Source organism: Calonectris borealis, chromosome 2, assembly GCF_964195595.1.
Source record: "Calonectris borealis chromosome 2, bCalBor7.hap1.2, whole genome shotgun sequence".
Classification (NCBI taxonomy): domain Eukaryota; kingdom Metazoa; phylum Chordata; class Aves; order Procellariiformes; family Procellariidae; genus Calonectris; species Calonectris borealis.
In genome coordinates, this window is record NC_134313.1 from 77665794 (window position 1) to 77689016 (window position 23223).

The 23223-nt window shown below is 40.9% G+C and overlaps 1 protein-coding gene across 1 annotated transcript in view; it reads left to right on the forward strand.

Annotated features, from left to right (window-relative positions):
- The window catches only part of COBL (cordon-bleu WH2 repeat protein), a 167126-nt gene that overhangs the window by 20380 nt on the left and 123523 nt on the right, over positions 1 to 23223 (forward strand). The gene's annotated exons all lie outside the window — the stretch shown is intronic.

Here is a 23223-nt window from a genome sequence, read left to right on the forward strand (position 1 = left end):
TGTGAATTCTGTTCTGGTTTCCGCCATGTAGGTTAAAAAGCAAGGGGGAGCCTGATGGGCCTTGGTGAAGAGGAAGGGTATTAAGAAATGCTCATTAAAAGGTTTCATAAGCCTCTGATTGGTATGGGAGCCTCTGCAGATGTTCCCTCCTTAAAGGCATTTCAGTGTTGTACGCATTCACTGCGTGTTTTAACACAGACCCAGTATCATGTAGCATTTCTCCTCTTCCCCTGCTCCCTTTCATACATTTCATACCCTTTCAAGTCTGCCTTGTCCATCATGTTTCTCCTGCCGGCTACACCTACCTCTCAAGCCTCCATCCCGCTCTTTGGCTGAGCTGAGCTTCTGGCACATCACACCCTGCCAAGTTACTGCTTTGACTCTGTTGCTTTATAGGAAAGCCCGTTGATGCTGACTCCAAACCACTCAGCTGGGTTACGTGCCCCTCTGTGCTCAGCAGGCAGGTGTAAAAAGAGTCTGCTCCTGTGTGCAGGATTATTCTTGGCCAAAGTGTTTCTAAGATAACACAGGTGTTGCCGCGTATAAACCCACTTCAGAGGGGAGGGTGTGAGCAGGCTTCGAAAGGAACAGGGCATAAACAAGGCAGATCCTGTGCATTTCTGTGGCACTGCAATCCCATGAAACCTGCCCAGAAGAGAAGCCAGCTTGTGAAGAGATTTCTTCATGCTGTGTAAACTGAGGTTTGGCTGTGGGAGAGGATTCCTTTTTTCTTTTCTTTTTCTTTCCTTTTTCTTTTTTTCGGGGGGGAGGGGGTCATTTCCCTTTCGTATCCTTGCGGACTGCAGACAGAGGAGCTGTTGTGATTTAGCTACCAAAGACTCATTGATGATCAGCTACGAATTTAAATCCAAGATCAAGAAAAACAAAGCGGGGCTCCGGTCCCGCTGCGGAAATGATTTCTCTTTCATTGCCCTAGGAGGATGAATGAAGGAGGCGTGATACTTCAGCAGTTAATTAAGTTGCTGTTTGGAGTGATTTCAGGCAAAACTCTACCCAGGTAGGTCACATGGTGTACCCTATCTACCTGAAAATAAAAACACCATTATAGAGAAAGTGGCATAAATATACAACCTCATATGGGTCATTTTAGAAAAGAAAGGTGGCATAACTGTCTGGGTTTTGTATTTGAAGAAACACGTACAGCGATATGCCCAAGATAACAAGAGAAGGAAATCTGTCCTTCTACTTTTTCATCCACAATTCAGTTGTGATTTTCAGCTTTCAGACTCATACCGCTTGTTGTATGAGTCGCCCTGGCAGGCAGGTAGGCACAGATGTTAACCTGTAGGTTTGTGCTGAAATACAGTGGTGAGGGCACAAAGGGAGGTGTTCAAAAACAAGCTGCTGCTTATAATAATAACTCATGTGCTTTGTACGTCTTAGATCCTCAAAGGATGCAGGATTTGCATTTGACTGGAAAGGATAGTTGAAAGCAGAGGCTTTATAGAAGGTCTCATTTGCCAGTCTTGATTTGACCAGAGGTAAAAGCACATGGATGGTTAGCACAGGAGACCATCCGCTACCACAAAACAGAGGGGATAATTTTTGTCCAGTGTCTCTTGGTGACAGTATGAAAAGTTAGGGATTTTTTTTTTTGTTGTTGAATCTTCTTGTGAGACAACATAAGCAAATACTGTTTCATTAACTTTTTTAGGCATTTTTTTTCACTTTGAGAAAAGAAAATAAACGTTTTGGTTTGTGTGACAGGTATTTAGTAATGTCTGATATTGAGTTGTCTGTCCTTTCTTAATGGCAAATTTTTGTCATAAAATACAGAAAAAGTACAGATTATCTTGGAGATTATGACAGCTGGGGACTATAAACTTTACATAGAGACACAAACTTTGGGAGCATTTCAAAAGTGGTAGTGTTCTGTATTTAGTCTGAGACCAGACTGGTAACGGGAGGGAATGTGGAGCTCACTTCCAGGAATTAAATCAGGCTAATAGGACCAAGGTTGCTCTGCCTAAAACAGACTATCAGTGGCTTTTCTAGAATAAATTTATAATGATATAAAAGATATTAAAAACACACTTCAGTGGGATTCCTTTTTGGCTCTCAGTAATAGCTCACCCATTACCTCATTGTGATCTGGGAATCCTTCTTTTAGCATATGTTGTTCTTCGGGACATGCATGTTTTTCACCTGCTATGTTCTTTCGTGGTGAATTTGCAATCCAATAGCTAAAAGAAGTCTGGCTGTTACTATTAAAAAACAATTGCTGCCTTTTTGAACAAATACTGCAACATGCCAACAGGGTTCTTCAGTTTTCAAGCTGCGGCTCTGACTCAGACTAAATTAATTTTGCATTTGAGTGTATCAGAAACTGATCTCCACTGCTGCTGTAGCTGGTGAGAACATTATTTCTAATCTCGGACAGATGTCAGATTTCTTTCCTTCTATTAGTCCATCTTTCAGCTTCTCTGCTAGTGCAATTTTTAAAGTTTGTTACATGCAAGATCTAACAGTAGAGTGGGAAAGAGCAGTTTGTTTTGGGGTATCCCTAAGTGCAGAAAGTATTAATGTGCATGGTTTTTTTCTCTCCTTTGAAGCTCATGTTCAAAGTTGAGTATTCTGTTAGTTTTCTGTGATAGTAGTTGACATCAGATGGAGAGATCATGAGAAATCATGAATTATGATGCTGATTGGCTTCAGTTCAACCACCGGCGCTGCCAGGATGTCCTGCTATCTAGAACAGAACAGAAAATGAGTTAAGGATATCTAGTCAAGAATTAAACCATAGATGAGTAAATTGATGTGAGGAAAAACGAACAACCACTGCTTCAGGATCTGGATCTAACTGTAGAATAAGTATGACTGATGCAATATTAAGCATTTTTCTTTTGGTGACTACTTTCCACAAAGGTACTAATAAACAGTCGGGAAGTCGAATATGCTTAAAGAGTCTTTTTTTTTTTTAAGTCATCAATTTCTTATTCTCAGCAACATGAAATGGATGTTCCCCATGATGCATAATCCCATTATATTGACTGTAAAAAACTTCTTCCACTTTTCTTTCTTGCTCCAAAATGGAGTACTGTAGAATAGTTATTGTGTATGCAACAGGAGTAGAGACAGTGGTCTTTTTTTTTTTTGCACACAATGGCTTACTTGTGATACTGAAGATTAGCTTTCAGCAGATTACTGAAAAAAAAGAACAGATACACTGGGTATCTGGCAGTACTAGGTTTCTCTGCAGACTTTTCAGCTAGAAAGCATGGCACTTTAAACGGCCTTTGGTTAAGTCTGTATAGAGTGTCACTTCCATTTAAAAAAAAAAAATTAAAAACATAAAAGTGAGTTGTTTTAAACTGAGGGCCAAGTTGCAGAATGACAGATTTCTTAGTATTAGCTAATGAAAATATTTGTAGGAGGTTAGGTTCAGAAAACTCCACCTCTTAGTCCCCCTGTGTGGGCAAAGCAGCAAAATCTAGTAGGTCATGCATCAAATTCTTCCGGCAGCCCTGCTGTTGAGTTTTGGAAGGAGGGGGTACCTTGCTCCCCACTCTTTTTCTCAGTTTCCATCTTAGAAAAAGGGATAGCTTGCCTCCCTGTTATTAATGGCTACAGATTTTGCTGAAAATGTAAAATCTTACTCCTTATTAGGACACAGTTAATTAATAAGTAATAGAAGTGTGCTGAGAGTGAGTGATTCAGTTGTAACGTATAATGTAACATAATGAACATTTTCAGAAAAAGAGACTTATTTACTCTTCCTTGTTTTCCAGCTGATCTAGACTTTTTCATCCTTTTATCAGTTTTACAGCTCTGTAGTACTCCACCTTTCTTTTTAAGCATACCTTCTTACCAGCGGTTGACAAGAGACGATCAATCTGGCAAGCCATATGTCTGTCTATTCCTTCTCTTTTTGTCTGTATCTGTCTTTAATTTCTATTGACTTTGTTCCTGCAAGTTAATTTTCCCTCTTTTTCCAGTTTATACAAATACAGCTTTCATGTTCTTTCTTTTTCTCCTGATGCCTTCCATCCCAAAGTCCGTGATTCACGTGCTACTCTTCTGTCCCAAGCTACAAGATTTTAGAAGGGTAACATTGCTGTTTCTGTGTCTTGGATTTGCTGTACAATCAGGAAATGATCATAAAAAATAAACCACTGGTTTCCCATTCTCTAAGTAATCATAAAATGCTATAAATATGTTTCATACATAGTCACTTACATTTTTTTAATCATATACATTTTTAGTTCTGTTCTGTGTAATGACAACTGGAAGCAGTTTTAAATCTCCATGCCTTGTGCATGGTTTCCTTTAATAATTTCCGTATGATTATATTTTTGAATATGAAAAAAACGAAAGCTCTCAATTTCACTGTCTGTTTGACACACAGACATTTTGCTCAGAAATAGTTTCGTAATAGGATGTGTGTGTTAGAGATCCCAGGAACAGATTATATCATTGGTTAAGTTAGGGTTATTCTATTAATGTAATGGACTATACTAATTCACGTGCCAAGGGAATTAACCATTTATCAATTTTATTTCTGTAAGGGTTGTTACAAAATCAGCCAGATTGTTGTTCCTCTCCCCTGCGCCCCAGCCAATATAGTTAGCTGAGATGCCTGTTTGCCTTTTGTGATTTGAGTAAGTTCATTCTCTAATGATGGTGTGATTAGCACAGTTTTGCCAGAGGAAAGGGGATTTCTCTTTTGGCTCTTGTGCTTGTTTTTCACCGTGAACAGTAAGAATGCAGTAGCTAAAAATAGTGTTTAAAAGAAAAAGAGTTGGAGCGTTCCCTCCACAACGCAGGAATGGCGCGGGGCACGAGCAGCTGCTGCCAGCCCACCACGGCTGGGCTTTAAATTCAGGTGGGGGGCGGGTGGGCAGCTGGGGTGGTGGGAGGCCATTATGCTGGCCCCGCGACCGCGGGGGGCAGTGCCCAGGCAGCGCGGGCCCCATCGCGGCATGCGCTTAAAACCACCGGCAAACGCCTGACCGAATTGTCGAGTCCTTAAAAATACTTACCAGCATCGAGAGACAACTGTTCAGTATCAGTACGAATAAATACCCTCCTTTTCTTCCTTCCCAAGAGAAACGTAAGAGGTTTTAAAGCTCTGAAAATAAAAGCAATGCTATAAATGTGAGTCATTTAAATAGAGACATACTCCTTGATGAGGTTTCACACACCCGTTTTACCAACCGGTGGCCGCAGCAAATGATCAGGAAACTCTCGTGAATTCAGAAAGCTGTGTTCCAGCCACTGTAGCTCTCTCTTGAGTCAGATAAAGGGTGCGAGGGTGTGAACAGGACGGCTGCAGGAGTACAAGGTGCCTTACTAACAGCGACAGTACCTCTGTGTCAAGAGTTGCTTTTTTAAAACAATGTGATGTTTTTGGAGATCCTGAGTTTAGTACAAGTATCAGAATTCGTCTCTTTGTTTTTAAGACTGCCAACTTAACCCATGTGAGAAGTCAGTATTTTAATTATTGCAATCCTTGGTTTACTGGCATGTATTCAGTAGCAAGGTAATTGAAAACCTGAAGTAAAAATCCGGGCGTGGGGTTTTGTAGTTTGGGCAGTATGCAGAGCCTGTCTGCCACCATCCAGAAGTGTTGCTGCGTCCCCGTGCTGTGTTACTGCAAGAGGAAGCTGCAGTTGCCTTGCTTCAGTGTTTGGCATTGAAGGGGCGTTCCCTGCATTGGCTTTAAGAAACTGCTGTTTATACACTTCCTTCTTTATGTATTTGATTTGACTGGGTGCTTGGGTTGTTTATTTTATTTCTATGTTCATGAAAGTTTTGTAAGTTTGTTTAAATTAAAGGGCTCTAGCTTGTTTGAATGGTAGACTTTTAAAGTTTGAGTATTCATGACTGGTCACATTTCATGACTGGTCACATTTCTATATCACTAGTGTGCTAGATTTGAGTGAGGGAAAAAAATCAGGGACAAAATGAAATGTAACTTCATTCTTCATGAAGTAATTGGAGAGTCTGTGTTGATAGTGACTCTGTAGGTGTACCGCCGGTCAAAGCTGCAGGACACAGGTAAGGCTGAAGTCCTCTTGCCAAAATCCTGAGGCAGTGTGTCATCCCGCGGTGGTGACCTTAGAATGAGGAACTCGGCCATCTCTGCGCCACAGGTGAAGCTTCTCATTGGCCTTCATAGTTTTCTTGTGGTTTCATAAAGCACATACTGTGTTTGACGTGAAGGTGAACGGGGTGGCTCTGGGGGAGAGATGAACTGGCCCTAAGAGTTTTGCATTGTTTTCGCTGCATAGCCTTCTTGGGCTCAGCATGAACCTGGGTTTTAGTGGGATCTGCTGATGTTGGCTTCAGCCTCCTGGTTGGTTTGTGTTCCTCTGTAGCCAGAGACTGTATTGTCTTGCACACAGCCTGGCACTTAAACCACCTGTGGGTATCGGGCAGCCCAAGTGCTGCAGCTTGGCCTGTTGGTAGATCACTGAGCACATCGTCAGTGTTTCTCTCTTCATCTCTGTTAGCTCTCCGCTTCCAGTGTCTGAGCACTTCGCTGTAGTATGTGTGTGGCCAGAGAAGGAGGAACTGGATGACCTGGAAGAGGTTATGGAGGGATCTGCCTGCAGCAGAGAAGTGTGTGGGACCTGACTGTCCCGCAGCCTCCACTTGTGCCTCAGCTGCAGGCTCCCGGGCGACTTTCCTTGACTGGAGAAACCAACTGGAAAGTGAAGCTTCTTAATTTTAGCCAGTAGTGCTAATTATTAACTGTACTGTGCATAACTGGCAAGGTGTTGGGGCGGGGGCTGCAGGGAGGCGCGGCCGGGGCCGCCCCGTGCCGGACACAGCCGGTTCCAGCCGGCTTCAAGGGCCCCGCCGCAGGGCACGGCTGAGCCCCGCAGCCACGGGCGGGCGCCTCGGGGAAGGGCTGGGTAAGGAAGGGCAGGAAAAGCTGAGGCAAGGGAGCAGTGGTGCCAGCGCCGCAGGAGGCACCACGGCTGAGCTGGTAGCGCCCTGAAGGGACTGCAGCCCGCGGAGGAGACGGGTGAAGAGGCAGAGAAGAGCGAGGAGGAAGGGGCAGCGGGAGGAAATGGCTGCGCCCAGCCCCTGCGGTGCCCGCGCCGCACCCGCGGGGCCGGCGTGAGGCCGCCGGTCTGAAGCCAGCTGGCTGCGGTCGGTCAGGCACCCAGAGGAAGATTTGCCTTTCTAGTTAGACATGCAGGCCTGTATACGTGTCCTTTAAATATTCTTCCCCTCCACTCCCCCCTAGTTTATATCAAGAAAATATCTAGGAAAATACTTTGAAATATGTAGCTGTGTTTGGGCTGCGTATGTCTGTGGCTTTTCTTCAGGCTGGCTGAAGTAGAAACTGCAACGTAGTTAAATTAATTAGCTGTAGAAGTTACTTGTTAAATAATACCAAATGAAGCCAGAATAAGATTTCTGTTAATGTGAGTTGTTTCTTCTTTCAACAATGAAGATGTTTAAGGATTGACAGAAATTATCTTTTTTATGTGTATGCATAATTAAAATGCAAAAGCACACTGCCTGTCTACTGGACATCAGTTCCTTGTGAGTGTAAGTTTGCTGATTCAAGGGAGAGACTGCTAAGTGAGGTTAAGGTTAGGCTATTTTATTTTTATGAAGTGTTTTTTTCATGTTAGCACCGATTCTTTAATATTATATACAGAGGTTTTTCCCCATCCTAAGCCTGTCCCATCCTTTTCTGCAGCAGAAGAAATTAAAAACAGTACTGTGCTACATACTATTTTCTCATTAATATACTTAGTGTAGGAAGTTTTTCCTTTTTTGTGTTTCTGTTTCAGATTTCTTCTCTCTTTTCAGTGCCATCTACTACTACCAGCTATGCAGACTGAGTGCGTGAAAAGGGTGTGTGGAATTACTTTGTAAGCCCAACCCAGATATTTTCAATTGTTCAGACTCTTCCAAGTTTAAAAATAAGCGGTTAGGCTTGTTATGTGACACCTTTCATATATGTTTAATTTAGTTGTCATTTGCCAAGACTATTAACATCCCAGGTATTCAGTGAAAGATTAAACTTTTAATTCATTATTTACTTTGAGAGAAGAAGCCATGGTGAAAAGAAATTCTCACCCTTCTCTTCCGACCCCATCTCTCTGGACTTAATCCTGTGGTCAAGGACATCGGTGATAAAGCATATCTTGCTTTTAACAGCAGCGTGGTCAGGATAATTGGAATAAGGTTGATGCATTAATAAGCCTTTGGATATTGACAGGGAAATGGGACTGCTTGCAAATAGTATTTCGGCTGATCTCTGTATGTGTGCACATGCATGCATATATGTGTTTGATTCACTCGGGGTGGACTCTGTGTTGCTGCTTATGTCAGGGTTATGTTAGGAGGCATCTGCTTCCAGGCATTCATTTGCTGCCTCATTAAAAACACCAAGAATACATGATGTTTGATAGCAGGGAAGACATTTTTTGACACTCACAGCCCAGGCAAAAGCTTCAGTGTACTCTGTTACCGTGCTTATGGACCTAGCAGACCAACTGCTCTGTCAAAACCAGCACATCCTCTTGTGAGGATTTGATATGGACAGTGTAGCCAACAAATGACTCCATGGTGCGTAAATGCCTAATAATTTCTTTATTCAAAGTACTGTAGAGGAATATTGTATCAGAAGTTGCATAGAAAATAAAGCAGTGCTGCACGGGAGTAGCTGAATCGAAATAATGAATGCAATTTATATAGTATTTAATGCTACTTCTCATATATTACTTCTGACTCAGAAGCAGAAATGATGGCATGTAGCCTGGTAACTTGCTACATCAAATACATATGCAGGGTATCACTTGGGTGAGGGAAAAGCAGCATTTGCATGCTCTATGTCCTGTGAATGTGAGAAGCATGCCTGTGCTCTTCTCGATTACAGTGCAGCAGCCATGGGTGTGGGATGCTTTTGTTTCCCTGAAAGGAGAGCAACAAAATGTTGCACCCTTCCCACACTGGTGTGAGTAGTCCATGCTCATTCAGCAGCATTTATCCTGAAGGGCAGGGGCTGGGTGAGCTCGCGGGAGTAACTCGGGCGGCGTTGCTGTCGTTTCTTCAGGGCTAGAATTAGACCTAGGACACAAGGGTCAGCAGTGGGTGGTAGCCTGTGGGAAGAAGCCTTGTGGTCCTAGTGCCTGTGTCAGTCAAAATTCCTCCCGACTCCTCTGCCCTGCTCTGGTTCTGGTTTTCCAGTTGGATTCACCATTCATTCAGCAGCTTAGGCTGATGAACGGTCCATGGGGCTAAGGCTGGTTGCTGCTTACCTTCCTGCTCCAGGACTGGGTTAATGAATCATTGCAGGCAGACATGCATGTGATTAGGCATATGTCCTCTGGCACACCTGAGTTAATTGGGTAGCCCGCAGAGGAGGAAGTTTTTCTGTTTCTTACCAGCACCGAAAAAGAAAACAAAATTTACGTTTGAGTAATGAAAGCTACCAATACTTTTGTTTAGTTCTGTCAATGTATGAGCCACACAGCAGTACTGTTTTGGGATATGTCATGAGCCTGTGATAGCCCACTGAGTGTAAGATTTTACACGGTCTGTTGTAGTAAGATAAAGAGGGCTGCCAAAATCTTGAAATAGAGCTTTTGTAATGATGTGGTGATTAACTAACCTGACCTCTTGAGAAGTCTACCTTCTGAAGGCAGAATTTTGTGGGGAGAAGTATGTTTTATTTATATAAATCAGTAATTTTTTTTTTTTTGCTGCAATTTGTACTATAGAAGGGGGTGTGAGAAGGGAAAATGCTTTTATGCATGCCTTTGCTATGGTCTATATTTCAAGCATGGCACTCAAACAACATTATAAACAAAATCTTATATTGGAGGTTATTACTTTTGCTTCAGGAAGTGGGGAAAAATGTGTGGTTTTTTGGTTTAGTTCCAAAATAAGAGGCAGCATTTTTTTCTGAAGGATCTGTCAGAAATACTGGAACTCTCTATTATTTGTTGAGGGGCCAGCTATGACTTTCAGAAACTTGAAATGCTGTCTTTAAATCTTTCAGCTCCCTTTTCACCATCTGTGCTTCTGTATTCAGTGTGGAAAACCTGTGACTCAGCTAGGAAAGCAAGCCCCTTTCACTTTTGTTTTGGTAGATTTCACTCTGTATTTCTTCTGCCTTGCTGTTTTGTTTGGGTGCAGTTAGTGTTGGGCTCAGCAAAAGAGAAGTATTTGGAGGAACCTTGCTCTGGAAGCTGCATCCAGGATTTTCCTGGCCAGGAAAGCCCAATAAATGTGGGAGAGGATGCTAGATCTGCTAGCGGTTGAGTGTCCTCATCGCTGTTTGGGAAGAACGGTGCCAACACGTGTCAAGTGAGTAACTGTTAGGCCCTGGCTCAGGGAGTGCTCTCTGTATGCTGGTAATTTCACCAATTATCACTATGCCACTGACTTTCCTATTTCAGAGGAGGTGACCAAAGAGGTTGTGGTGTGGCAGCTCTGACTTTATATTGCGTCCTCAGATTTCCTTGACCTCTCTGACTGATTTTAGAATCGGAAATGAGACAAAGTTGGGGTGTTAATGCATGAAGATAGGCTTGCTTTCTTTTTTAATCGATTTTTTTATCTCCCTTTTTTTTCCCTTTTTTTTTTTAATACATTAGTTATGTTTGATACTTTCAGTTTTCGATATGATGTAATAAGAATATAAGAGAACTGTGCCTTTGCAGATCTAAAAGGCAGCTGGTTGGATGCCCAGGGCAGTACCATGTAATTTCTCTCAGCATCCCAAAGCTGCTCTAGGTGCCATACTGCTGGTGCTTGGCTTTGTCCTGGTCCTTGAAACTTGCGTTCAAGCTGGGGGAGGCAGCAAGTGGGGCTGACAACCCAGAGATGAAACTGAGCTCTGCTGAGGTTCTGCCAGGCTGAAAACTTGGCTTTCTGCAAGGTCAGTGGCAAAACTCCCACTGACTTCACCGAATCCAGGATTTCTTTGTTTTGGTTTTTATTGGTTGTGAGGAGGAAACTCTGTGGTTAATCCCTTCCGAACTCTTCTGTTTTCATTCAGTGTTCCCAGGTGGCAGCTTTCAGATGGGACAGACACCCTTGTTTTGGCATAGTCTGCCAACAGCTTGTGTAGCCACACTATGCCAGATTTCAACGTGATTTTCATGGAAGATGAAGTTTATTTGATGATGTTCTTTGCCTGTATTTGCTTGAAAAAAAATTGTTTATTTGTTTTTTCAGCCATTGGTTTGATTTCGGTTTAATTGACAGAGGGACAGATAAGCCTAATATAATAGCTTTTTATAAACCTCTGGAAGGTTGGTGGCTGGTAGAGAGGAGAGGCCTCCTAACCACCCCATTCAGAGGATAGCTGCAGGATAAGGTCCAGAGTTGAAAATAGTCATTAAGTGCTCCAGAATTGAGAAAAGCTTCAGTGAGACTTTGCACCTTTTTTGATACCAAAATCAGTCCCGACAAGAGAAGGAAGCTGAAGGAAATCAGACGTCATTAATATTGCTGTTTCTTTGGTTTTGACAAGGAGACAGAAATCTTTTCTCTTGGTTAAAAGACCAGTTCTAAATTACCATGTTTTTTGGTGCTTGCATTTGAGGTATGTGTGCCTTTTGCCATTTCTAGTGTAACTATGGCAGTTCATGTTATAAGGTAGTGTAATATGCTCTGCTTTTTGTGTGGGTTTTGTAGGCTCTGCTGAGTTTGCAGCTAGCGCAGGCATGTCTGCACAATCTTGCTGTCACTGCTGTGGTGCCCCATAAGTACTTACAGAGCAGCCTCAAGCATGTTTGCGTTGGGTTATCTCCCAGTGGCATTTAAAGCTCCAAAGTGGTAGATACCTTCTCTCTCTCGGTAATGTTTTCTCATTTATAACATGTAACGCGATTCCCATGGCTTCCAGTCTGCTTGACCCGGGGGGTTGATGCAAGGTCTTGGTTTTACTCTAAAAAGTCCATAATGGCCCAGACTCCTGTCTGTCTCCTGTGTCCTGAGCCAGTGTCACGCATCAGTAAAATGCCCAGAATAGTTGTTCCTGATTTGAATGTGATAAAGAGGGAGGGCATTTGACTGCTTCCTCTCTCGTTTGATACTGTCTGGGTGTGTTGACATGCCTGATTTATCAAGATTTTCTTCATAGTTTGCTCTAGTTTGCACTGCATGAGGCTGTTAAGTGCTCAGTTGATACCACATCCTTTTTTGTTTTGTGATATTTAAAATCCGCTAAGTACCGCATATGCCTACACATTAAACAAAATTTTAAATGGAAACTAACTAAACAAATGGTTTTTGCTGACATTTAAAAATCATGAAAACATTTCTGTTCTTACTTGATAAATCAAGATCAACCTTCAGAGTCCTACTATTCAGGTGTTTGGTGTTGTAAGCGTATTTATCTGTGCTAACATTTGCAGTTTTCTTTTTCATCAGACTTTCTGTTTTTATTTTAACGTAAGTCTCTTATCTCCAGTGTAGAGTTGGAATAGGATTTATTACTTTACAATTAAGTTTATAATTTGCTTTTGATAAATCAAAATACTCAAATTTCAATTTAAACTAAGAAGTACTTGATTCCTATGTCATTTAGAAAGAACGCAGTATCTTAAAAGTGAAAGCAAAATATATGTGGTTCTCATAAGAAATTTTATTAAGACCAGGAAAATACATAGAAAATCAGCTGAAGCAGTGGGATTTCCTGGTAAAAGCACCTGTGGCATCCCGTAAATACGGGGTCTGACACCAGTTAAGACTGTTATGTTGAAGTTGGATATTTCTTTATCTCATTGACACTGTGTATTTGCTTCATTAACCTTTTGTAATATACTGATGTATGTGATTTCTTACTGTGTGATGGAGTATGAATTAAGACTGAATTATAAATGCTAATTAAGAAGATGATTAAGAGAGTAAGGAATGTCCTGGCATCTCTGATTCTATTTTCACCGCAGGTGAACGTAAATTGTATCTCACAAAAATACATCGTTAGATCTTTTAGGGGATTTTTTCTAGCTCTGAAGAGAAGCTTGTCAGCCCTGTAGTTCTGGTGCTGGCTTCTTCTGTGACATGTAGTTTTATGCAGAGTTAGAATTTACAGAATAACCATAAATGAAAAAAGAGGGTAGATTCATGTCTTTGGTGTTCAAGATCAGGCAATCCAAAGTAAGTAATTTGTGTCTCCTTGTTTATCCTCTAGTGTGTCAGCAGATCTGGACTTTTGAATACATAGGAACAGTGGGCCTTGGACTTGGATGCAGCCTTCCCCTCCCCGCCCCAAGAAATTTGGTGTAAGGTCAGCCGTGACAAGATCACGAGTGCTTCTCCAAGGGCAAGTAAACTTGAGAGGAAGCACAGAGGCCTTCCCCCTTTTAGGAGAGCTCAGTGCGGCTGGAAAATAAATGGCTTCAGTAGGCCTGCCTGCCATGTTTTGTGTCCCTCCTGCCTGGGACCATCTAGCTTAAGAGATTAACTCTAGGTTTCAGAAGAAGCTTGGTTACCTTCTGGCCTGCAGCCTGTAAAGACACAGAGCTAGTGGCTATTGATTAATTCAGTTTCCACCTAGAAATATGTATTTCTAATGTTTTGGGAAGCCCTTTTGGATCTAAGGGGTGCTCTGGAACTGAGCCAAGATGCCTCTACTCTGGTCCACACCCTTGTAACTTTTTGCCTGTGACCTCTTCTTTGGTACAGTAGGGTGTGTAGGTTTTCTGAAGTAAGTGTGATCTTGCCACCATTTGTAGACAAATGGCAAATGAATTAAAACCTTTGTCATGGAGGTAGGTAGAAGAAAATAGGTGTAATTCTGCAAAGAGCTCAACTCCCTCAACTACCATTGCCTGCCTGTTTTTGTAGGATCTGTTTATATAAGGGTGAATGGGTGAAATGAACTTCGGTAGCATACTTGTAGAGCATTCATATTAAATGAGAATGCTCATTAAAATCTGTGAGCTCACAGTTACGTGTGTTGATGTTTACCATAGCTGTACTTACTTAAGCAGGTAATAATTCTAAACCTAATTATTCCCAATCTGCATATCAGATGGACCCTGTTTTAAGGCGTTTTCTAGTTGAAATGGGTACCGGTAGGAATATTATTCTATAGTAATGTCAGTGATTTTCCACTGACGTGCCCACTAGCTTGTAAAATATATAAAACTAGGAATTAGCCAGCACAGTAAATCACATCAGAATTTCACTAGCTATATATGTTTTTCTCAGATTCTTTCAAAACTATTCCATCTTCTGTGTCCCTTGTAAACAGACAATAAAGCAAGCACTTCACTGCAGTAGGGCCCTAATCTACAGAGTCTTTAAGCCTCTAGGGAGTGATTCTCAGTAGGTGGTAGTCAGGTTAAAAAGTTTGTGGCACAAAAATTGAGATACATTTGCTTGGTAATACAGTGCAAATGCACCTTGAAGTTGCATCTTAATTGACAGTGCAAGGTACCACAGGTGGGTTTATAAATCAGTGTTGCTAAGCAATAAACTTTTATATTTGTTTATTTAAATAGCCTTATTGAAAGTGATTGTTGATAAGAGAGTAAGAAAGGACAACCACCCTGAAATCTGTACAGCACCTTATAACTTCAGGGGACATACCATACAGTGCGAGTATTTCTGAGCTAGCCTCAGGCTTGTGTAATCGTATCTTTAGTCATTGACCCCTCTAGAAACAAGTTATCTTTTCATTGTTTTCATTGGTTTGCTATTAATAAACATGATGAAGACTAAAGTAATTATTGGTTAATGTAATAATAGGTTAATGAAACCTATTCCAACTAGTAAGTTATCTTTCCAGACCTAAGAGCGCTACTACAGAGCTCAGCATGGAGTTGTGGCACCCGGCACAGACAGTGAGGTGTGAGCTGTAGCATCCTGACAAAAATACAGCTGACGGGTAGTAGAGTCAGTGCATTTAAAGGATGCATGTTTGCCCACCACATGCAGAGGATGCAATGCCAACAGTGATTCCAGCCTGCTTAGAAATACTCTTGGCTTTGTTTTCATGCCAGTGTTTTGCCACAGGTGACCACGGTTAGTAAGAATCCAGTTAGCCAACCTGAACCTGACTATAACTTCACGAATAATGCTGAGAAATCTCGCTAGTTGTCTCACCAGTTAATGATATTTTAACCTTGTGGTTTTCGCAGTTCAGCCACAGGATTTGCCATCTGCAGGGAACTCAGTGACTGTCTGCATGGTTGTAGGGTTGTAGCCTCCTGTCTGCTAAATTGAGCATCCTTAAAACAGCTCAGTGAAGATTTGAGAGCACTGAGAATAGAACAGAGTGCCCTGACAGCAGGGCTTGGGCATTTTACAGTATAAGTGGCAGTATTCTGGATGTCTCTCTAAGTACGTTTGGGATGTTAGCATGAACACTTGATGATGTTTTTTGTTTTTTTTTTTTCTTGCTAACCAGTGCTATTGTGCTTAAGCATCAGTAACGTAAAAACAGCGTCATTCTCTTTTCCTATTTAAGCATGCTATGCAAAGCAGCCTGATTTAGTCACAGATGAAGGAACTGGGTGACATTTCAGATGAATACGAGCAACGTGATGTTTCCCTCAGTGTTTTCTTTATTATTATTATCATTATTATTGCTTGGAATAGAATGAGTCTGATAGCTCACTACTTGATAAGTGGGGAAAAAACAATGTGAGTGTGTGGATAACGGAGGAAGAAGTCAAAAATACTGGTGGGAATAGGATTGGATGGCTGGTTACTGAATGCTTTGCACTAATTCAGTGATGGTTCTGCTGTGAGTCACTTCAACAGCCATTGCTTGGCAATCTTTTGATTATGGTCAGTGTGAAACTGGCAGGTAGTTTTAGCTCAGATGCTGGTGGCTAAACGTTTGCGTCCTAAAGCCTAAATGTGTATTGCCTTTATCAGCGTTTTGGTTCATCTGAGTCTTCTCCTCTGGCAGATGTCACTGTGAAAAGAGCAAGGTTTCACCATCCTTACCTAATGTGCTATTTTTCTACTTTCACTTTTCTAGACCACATTTTTTTGAAGGTGAGGCTTGTTAACTCAACCTCCAGTATGAATTGTTAGTGGGGTTTTGTTTGGATCACATCTGCCAAGCTAAAGAGTTAAAACTATTGGTATATCTCTGACTCAGAGATGCGATAGTACCACAGATTAGATCGCAGGAATTTAACATTCCAAAATAGAGTAACTCATCTATGCTTTCTTGCCTTTAACCACAAAAGACTTCTGTTTTTCTTTAGCATGTGTTTTAGCAGATGAGGCAAATAATAACATGTTAGCTGCTCTCCCATTTCATTCCTCTTTACTGATGTGCAACCTGATGGAGTTGCACATGATGGCACCAGCTTGTAGTGTGGCCTTTGCCACACACTGAACGTGTGGGTGGTATCTCAAAAGTCCTGTGAATCAGCTATTAGGCCAGACCTTGCAGTGCTTATTCAGGCAGTGTTTTCATTAACTGCAGTGGGCATCTACCCAAATCCTGGGATTTGGCTGCTTTTTAAAAGATTTTCTCTAGGGCTGGTGTTTTGTTTTGTTTTGGGAACTGATACAGGTAGATCTGATAGGCTCCCTAGTGTGACTGTGGTTAATAGATGTAAAAGCATTTGTAGGCTGCAACGTTATTCCTTGATCAGTTAAAGCCCACCCCACGTACAGCTCCGTCCTTGCCTTCACTCTAAGTGAGGGCTCTCTAAAGCAGCAGTGGGGTGAATTGCATGGCCCATGCACTACAGGAAATCAGGTTAGTTTGCTTATGGCTTCTTCTGGCCCTAAAAAATGACTGTATCATGAAACTGATAAGTGAACTGCTTTGTACTGGATCTTGAGGGAACGCTTCAGTGACTGGAAGGAGGATTAGGCTTTTATTGGAAGATAACGCGCTCTTAATTGAAAGTGTGGGTGATGTATAAAAAAAGCGTATTTCAGGGTACCAGCCATAGGCTAACAAATCATTTGGCGTTCCTGCCAGGGGATGAGCTCTCGGTAGTTCAGCTACGTAGTGTCAGTGCAGCAGTCTTGAGTCCCGGCCAGATGGAAGCTGGTTTTCTCTTGTTTGGCAGCTGTGCAACGCTTCAGAAGCAGCGGAGTGGCCAGGTCTCTGCCGTGTGTTGGGACACATTTCAGCCTCTCATGAAATGGGTCAAATCTGGGGAGATGTTCCTGGTAGCAAATTTTATAACAATGAGTTTATTCACTTGTACGTTTGAGACCAGGAAACAGCAGCACAATGCTTTTTAATGATTGATTGTTAAGTTTGTGAAAGGTTTGAAATTAGAGATATGACGTTAGGAACTACTTCCATTAGACCGGATCACCTCACCTTGACTTTTGTTTATTTTTCTTTAATTTCACCCTTGGGCAAGCATGGTCATGTACTTCCGTCCCTGCTTCCTCTTCTACAAATGCTCTCATTCAGTTTGCTTCTGGTCTTTCTTCTTTTTTTTTTTCTCCTTCTGGCATTAAAACTTTATTTTTAAAATACGTAAAGCTGTAGGGTTTCTCATCAGTAGAATCAAATAGAAGATCAAAAATATAATTAAATAACTTTCATTTCTTTGCCAAAAACAAATTATTTTTTCTTGTCTATTTTGGGTGACTTTATCATGCCCGCAAGGGAATCATTTTCATCATGTCTGTCAGTGTGATCCTGCCTTAGAAATGGAATGATCTTTTAAAAGTAATAGGAAATTCAAATAAATGTTTGAAAAGAGAAAAGCGTGAAGTAATTATATACCATAATAGCCAGGGAATTCAGAGTAAAGACTGTTTTAAAAAAAAAAAAAAAGGTATTTAAAAAAGTCAAATAACGCAGGGAATCCTAGTTGTTCCTGAGCCATATCAATATGGGAGTAATCCAGTTCATTAGATCTTAGTGTCTGCTGAAGATTTATTTTTAGTAAGCATAATATTTTTATAATATTACAAACGTTATGAAATGTTGTAAAATAATACTGGAAACAAGTTACTGTAAGAGTAATATATTTTAGACCTGTAAATTTACTTACTAGGTATGAGACATTTAGAGGCATAAGTTATGTTGCACATACTTGTAATGAATCAGTATATTTTGCCTGAGATAGACTAAGTAAACTTGAGAATGTTGTGGGTTTTTTTTTTTTTTAAATTCTCCCCTGCGCCCCCAAATAAAGAGCAAACGAAAAACTCAGTTTAATTGGTTAGTTTAAGTGTTATAGATGGCAAAGTGGAATGGAGCTTTAGTTTACGATGTAGGGCTGTCTGGATGAACTCCTGCCTCTTTAGTAGTTATGGGCATTATCATGCTCTCCTGGTTTCTGTTCTCCATCTCTGTGGGATTTGTTTAACTTTCTGTTTTCCATTTTCAAAATTCTTGAGGTGGCTTTATGTTGGTACTAATCTGTTTGTATTTGCTTTACATTTGTGTTGCGTTATAATTTTTCTGAGCTGCTGTGTCTAGAAGCTGAAAGGATTTTACTTATGAAGAGGGACCTTGGCATACTATTAATTCCAATACAGTGGGTGTCTTTTCCCAGCCTGTGATCTGGGTTTCTTTAATTTGCCATGACCAACGAGGAGTGAAAAAGAAATGTCCTCTGAAGGATATCTGCTTTGCAGGCTAGACCACTAGGCAGGAGCGACTTCTACCATGCTGTCTGTGTCTTGATGGTTTGGAGTATGTGTGCCTCAGGGCTGGGTTTCTAGCTTTGCTGTGCGAGTTGCCAGAGAGAGAGAGACAGAGAGTGAGAGTGAGTGAGTGGAGGTGCTCATCTGCTTTTCTTCCCTCAAACAGCAATGTGCATAGATTTCCTCTCAGAAAACTGTGGGATGCAATCACCTGAAAGTTGAGCACGTTTACTTAAATGGCTCCTGTTTTCCACTCAAGAGTCACTGTGTTTGTGTACTGCACTCATCACTGAGCACTCTCATGTTGATTTATTCCTCCTGATTACGAGATGGGGTGCACACGAATGTCACGGAGAAACTCTGCAACTCTTCCAGGCTTGTGCATTGACAAGATTGCAAATTGACTTGACTGGGTTGCAGGTCCTGTGCTAGTTGTTCACTATATCAAAAATGAGCGTTACCCATAATTCTGCTTGAGGGTTGGTTGTTTTTTTGGTTTGGTTTGGGGTTTTTTTGGTTTTGTTTGGTTGGGTTTTTTTGTTTAAAATGAATGGTTAGAGAGAGAATTGATATAGAAAGACCAGATTGTACAAACTGGTGTAATATGGAGCTCTTGCCAAACTCCTGCTGACATCAATGGCATGAAGTCTGCCCTATACTTGTTAAGTTGCCTTTGCCTTACAGGGCAGAGAGGATTCCAGATTTTTTTGAGCATGGTGGAAATGTGTAGGATCACTTCTTTTTTTGTGTTAGACCTTATCTGAAGAAAGACAATCTCTGTGTAGCATTGCCATGAGGGTGGAAGTCCCAGGACCACTTGTGTTTCAAAGAGAGATCATGTTTTTTCAACATGTGATTGTAAAGTCCAGGTCGCATTCTATTGCTTGGTAGTTACATATTAATAAGGTGTAGGTCCAAAGGACTTGTGTTACCTTGTCTTGAAGTTCTTAATCTGGTGAAACTTTTCTTCATTTCTGTTGCATTTGTTCTATGTGCTGTACTACAGAAACGCTGGTCTTGTTGGTCAGTTTGCTCGTTATTTTTTCTTTTCCATTCTGGGAAGTCTGATGCTGTTACTGAGAACAGTGCTGGTAGGCTATTTATGTATTCTGCCTAATTATTTCATGGCTATATGCATTTTTTTCAGCTTACAGTAAAGTGAGATGAACTATTTCAAGCCTTGGTAAAAGGCACTGTATTTTAGAGGCACCTGTATATTAGAATCAGCTGCTTGTTTTTACTCTGACTCCTCATCAAGGACTGGATCGAAGCATTCATGTAACCATGAGTGAATCATAGGTTTGAAGTGTTCCCGCTTGTAACTTCATCTGCAGACTAATAGCAGGTAGGGGAGCTTAGCAAGTATCTCAGTATTGAGCGCAGTGAAAGATGTTTGTGGAAAAAAAATTGCTGTTGAGCTAAATTTACTTGGAATTTAGCTCATACTGAAGAATGGTATGCAGCTTTTTTATAGTACATTATGTTTATAGCGTGGAAAGATTTAAAGCAGGCTTTTAAATCACACAGTTTCTCTGTGCAGTATTTTAGTGGGGGAACAAAAAGGCTTTTACTATGGAGTGCTTTTGTATTGTCCTTTATAACCATTGTAGCTCTGACAGAGAAAGCTGAATTCTTTTTCTGACTTGCATTCAATAGTATTAACAGGCTTCTCGGCACCTTCTGACTGCAGTTGCTGGAACTGGTCAGAAAGCAGCTGCTCCTGCAGATCCAAGGTAGAGCTAGAGCTGTGGATTTCAGTCTGCGATTCATGGAGCTACTTTCTACTACTGAGATGTTTCAGAAAGTTGGCTAGGAAATGCAAATCTGTGCCACGTATCGCTCTACAAATGTCAACTTTGAAGAGATCTGCTTCCACTGAAGTAGTTTGAAATCTGTCATTTGGAAAATGTTGAAAACCAGGCATTTAAAGCAGTCGCAGTGTTTCAAGAGAATGTGTAGTCGCTATTGTGGAAAAGTTCGTATGAGGTCACCTGAACTGTTGCTAGGTTAGAGACACTGTAGTGGGAATGTTTTCCCTTTTCCGTTCTCTGATTTCTCTGAAGGAAACAAACCTGCACTGTCCTTTTTGCACAAAAGAAAAGGAGGATTGTAGTATCTAAAAGGCCCTGACCATAATGCCAAAAAGAATATACATTGTTACATATTTTATGGAGGTAAAGTGAACATCGCTGGCCAATGCATAGTTGATGCTTTTGATGGTATGATGCCTGATTTCCTGACACACACACCCGGACCCAAGCAGTGTTGTACAGGGTCTGTAACTGCAGAATTGACTGTAAAGAGTACTTAAAAAGTGGCCAATTAAAAATCGCACTCCCATTTCAGAGCTATAAATTGCTATTAAGGTGTCTGACCTTGTTTGTCTGTTCCTTTAGAAAACCAGATGCAGCTTTATGTTATTGATAGGGAACAAACACGTGTGTAGCATACTCCCAATTTACTTCCAGCTCCTTCATCAGCTTCAAAACTCAGTCGTTCTTCACTTCTCCCCTGAAGTTTTAAGTCTCTTCAGTTTCAGCTGGTTTCAGTTTCATGTTTATTTCATTACCATTGCTTTATTTCCTCTCTCTGTTTACTGTGAGATCTGGAATTTACAAGTCCAGGTAAAACATAATTAAAAAAAACTAGTTCTGCCAGGCTCAGGATACTTGCCTGCTTCTTTTTTTCCCACCTCCTTTGGTACTTTGTATTGGAGATTCTCTCCCCACATTGTAGGACAAGCTTTAAAAACAAAAAAGAAAAGCTTGTTTTAAGAAACAAGTTGACGTCAATCTCTGTGGCTACTTACATTGATGCAGTTGATGTTATGGAGGGCAAGAATTACATAATTTGTAAATTGATCTGAAGTCCTTAAATGTTGCACCGCATGATTGTAAAGCTACATTGGCATGATCTGGATTTATGCAGAACTCCCATGTCTCTCACCACCTGCTTATAAATAACAACTGTAGTGAAACGTAAAGGAATCTGAGCAGAAAATGATCCCAATTCCTTTTTTTTTCTTTTATAGAAAAGCAATAAGAGTTTGGTTCACAGACATATAGAAAGTCAAAGTAGTTTGACAAACAGTAAAGCCTTGAACTTTTTATCATCACCTCCATGGGGAGGAGTGTAGGAGCTGCAAGTTAGTAACTGATACTGGGTGTATGTAGGAAAAAAAGTGAATGTTCAGGGAAAATTTTCCATGGAAGAGAAACTGCTGTATGCTAGTAAATATGGCAGTAGCTCTCCCTGCATATCTGTAGGGAATGTTATTTGTTATGCACACAGGAAGTGAAAGGAAATATCTGCATCACTGTTAATTTTAGTGTCCTGCTGAGGTCTTACTGAAATGTGCATTTTCAGGACACTGTAGTGATTTTTTGCAAGTTGAGACATGTCATAGAAATTGTTGGTCAAATGCAAATACTGATTAAAAAGTGTAGAGGATTTGGATTGTTTCTGAACTCTTTTTTTTGTGATGTGATGTAGTTCTTACTTTTTTCTCTGCCAGGAGCTTCCATTAGTAATCCAAACTGTATGTTTAGTCTTATTGTCTGGAGAATTCACATTGTCTCTAACTAAAGAAGAGTTTGGTTTGGTATTAATCCTGTTCAGTTTTTAATTTTTTTTTTTTTTCCCCCTAAACATAGTTTTGCCCTTGGCTGGTTCAACCACTAAGTTTTGCAGGCTTTTAAGGGTTAGGGTGCTTTTTCTGTACTCTTCTTTTCTGGACCTCTGTTTATGTTGTTCACAGGGTGAAAATGATGTGCAGAATCATAATCTCTTCTCTTCCTGCACCCTAAAACCACGCAGATTAAAAACTGCAGGCAGTAAGCCTGGGTAATAATTTCTCAGTAAATATTTTACTGCTTTTTCCATCTGTTACGCTAAAATCTGACTTAAACTAGACATAAATCTAGTCAGAAGAGACCACTGGGATATTAATCATCAGAATTAATCCTCTTAGACATGTGCTTGGTATGAGACCAGCTATTCAGAAGTTTAACAGCGCACATATGTTGCTTACTGTCTGGCAGCTTGCCAATGAAGTAAACTTTGAGTTTGTGGTGGGTTTATATCTCTGTAAAGTACATCCTTATTTGGTGCAAGTTGATGCAGCTTTTCTGTATGTCACCTATGGCACATAGCCTGCTACTGAAGAATGAGTTCTTTTCAGGGTGCTTTCAAAGAGCTATAGTCTCTGTGTTGCATAGTAAGAAGTGATGTCATTCGTGGTTGACCTTTTCATGGTGCTTCCCTATGAAGTACGATGAGCCAAATTTAATACTACTTGGTCAGAGCAGAGGAAGAGACAATATTTCAAGTAGAGTAATACTGTGGAACCCAAATATAGCTGAATGAAACCTCACCCATCCTCTGCTCCTGCCGTTCTGACTTGGAGGAGACATTCATTTACGTAAATACAACTCTTCCTTGAGTCAGGTCTGGACTGGACCCAGTATTTCTGTTTCTCTCTTCATAGGAGCATGCTTCATGCTTGACAGAATAATGATTATTTCATATCCTAATTATGGAACTGATTCATTCCCTGGGGCATGGAAAGCAAACAGTAGGAGTGAGTGCATCATTAAAAAATTAGCGTATTTTTAGAGAGGAGGTAAAAATAAAATGCAATTCCATTGAAAAGTTTTATGATGAAGAAAAACGGCTTGCATTGGAGGAACTTTT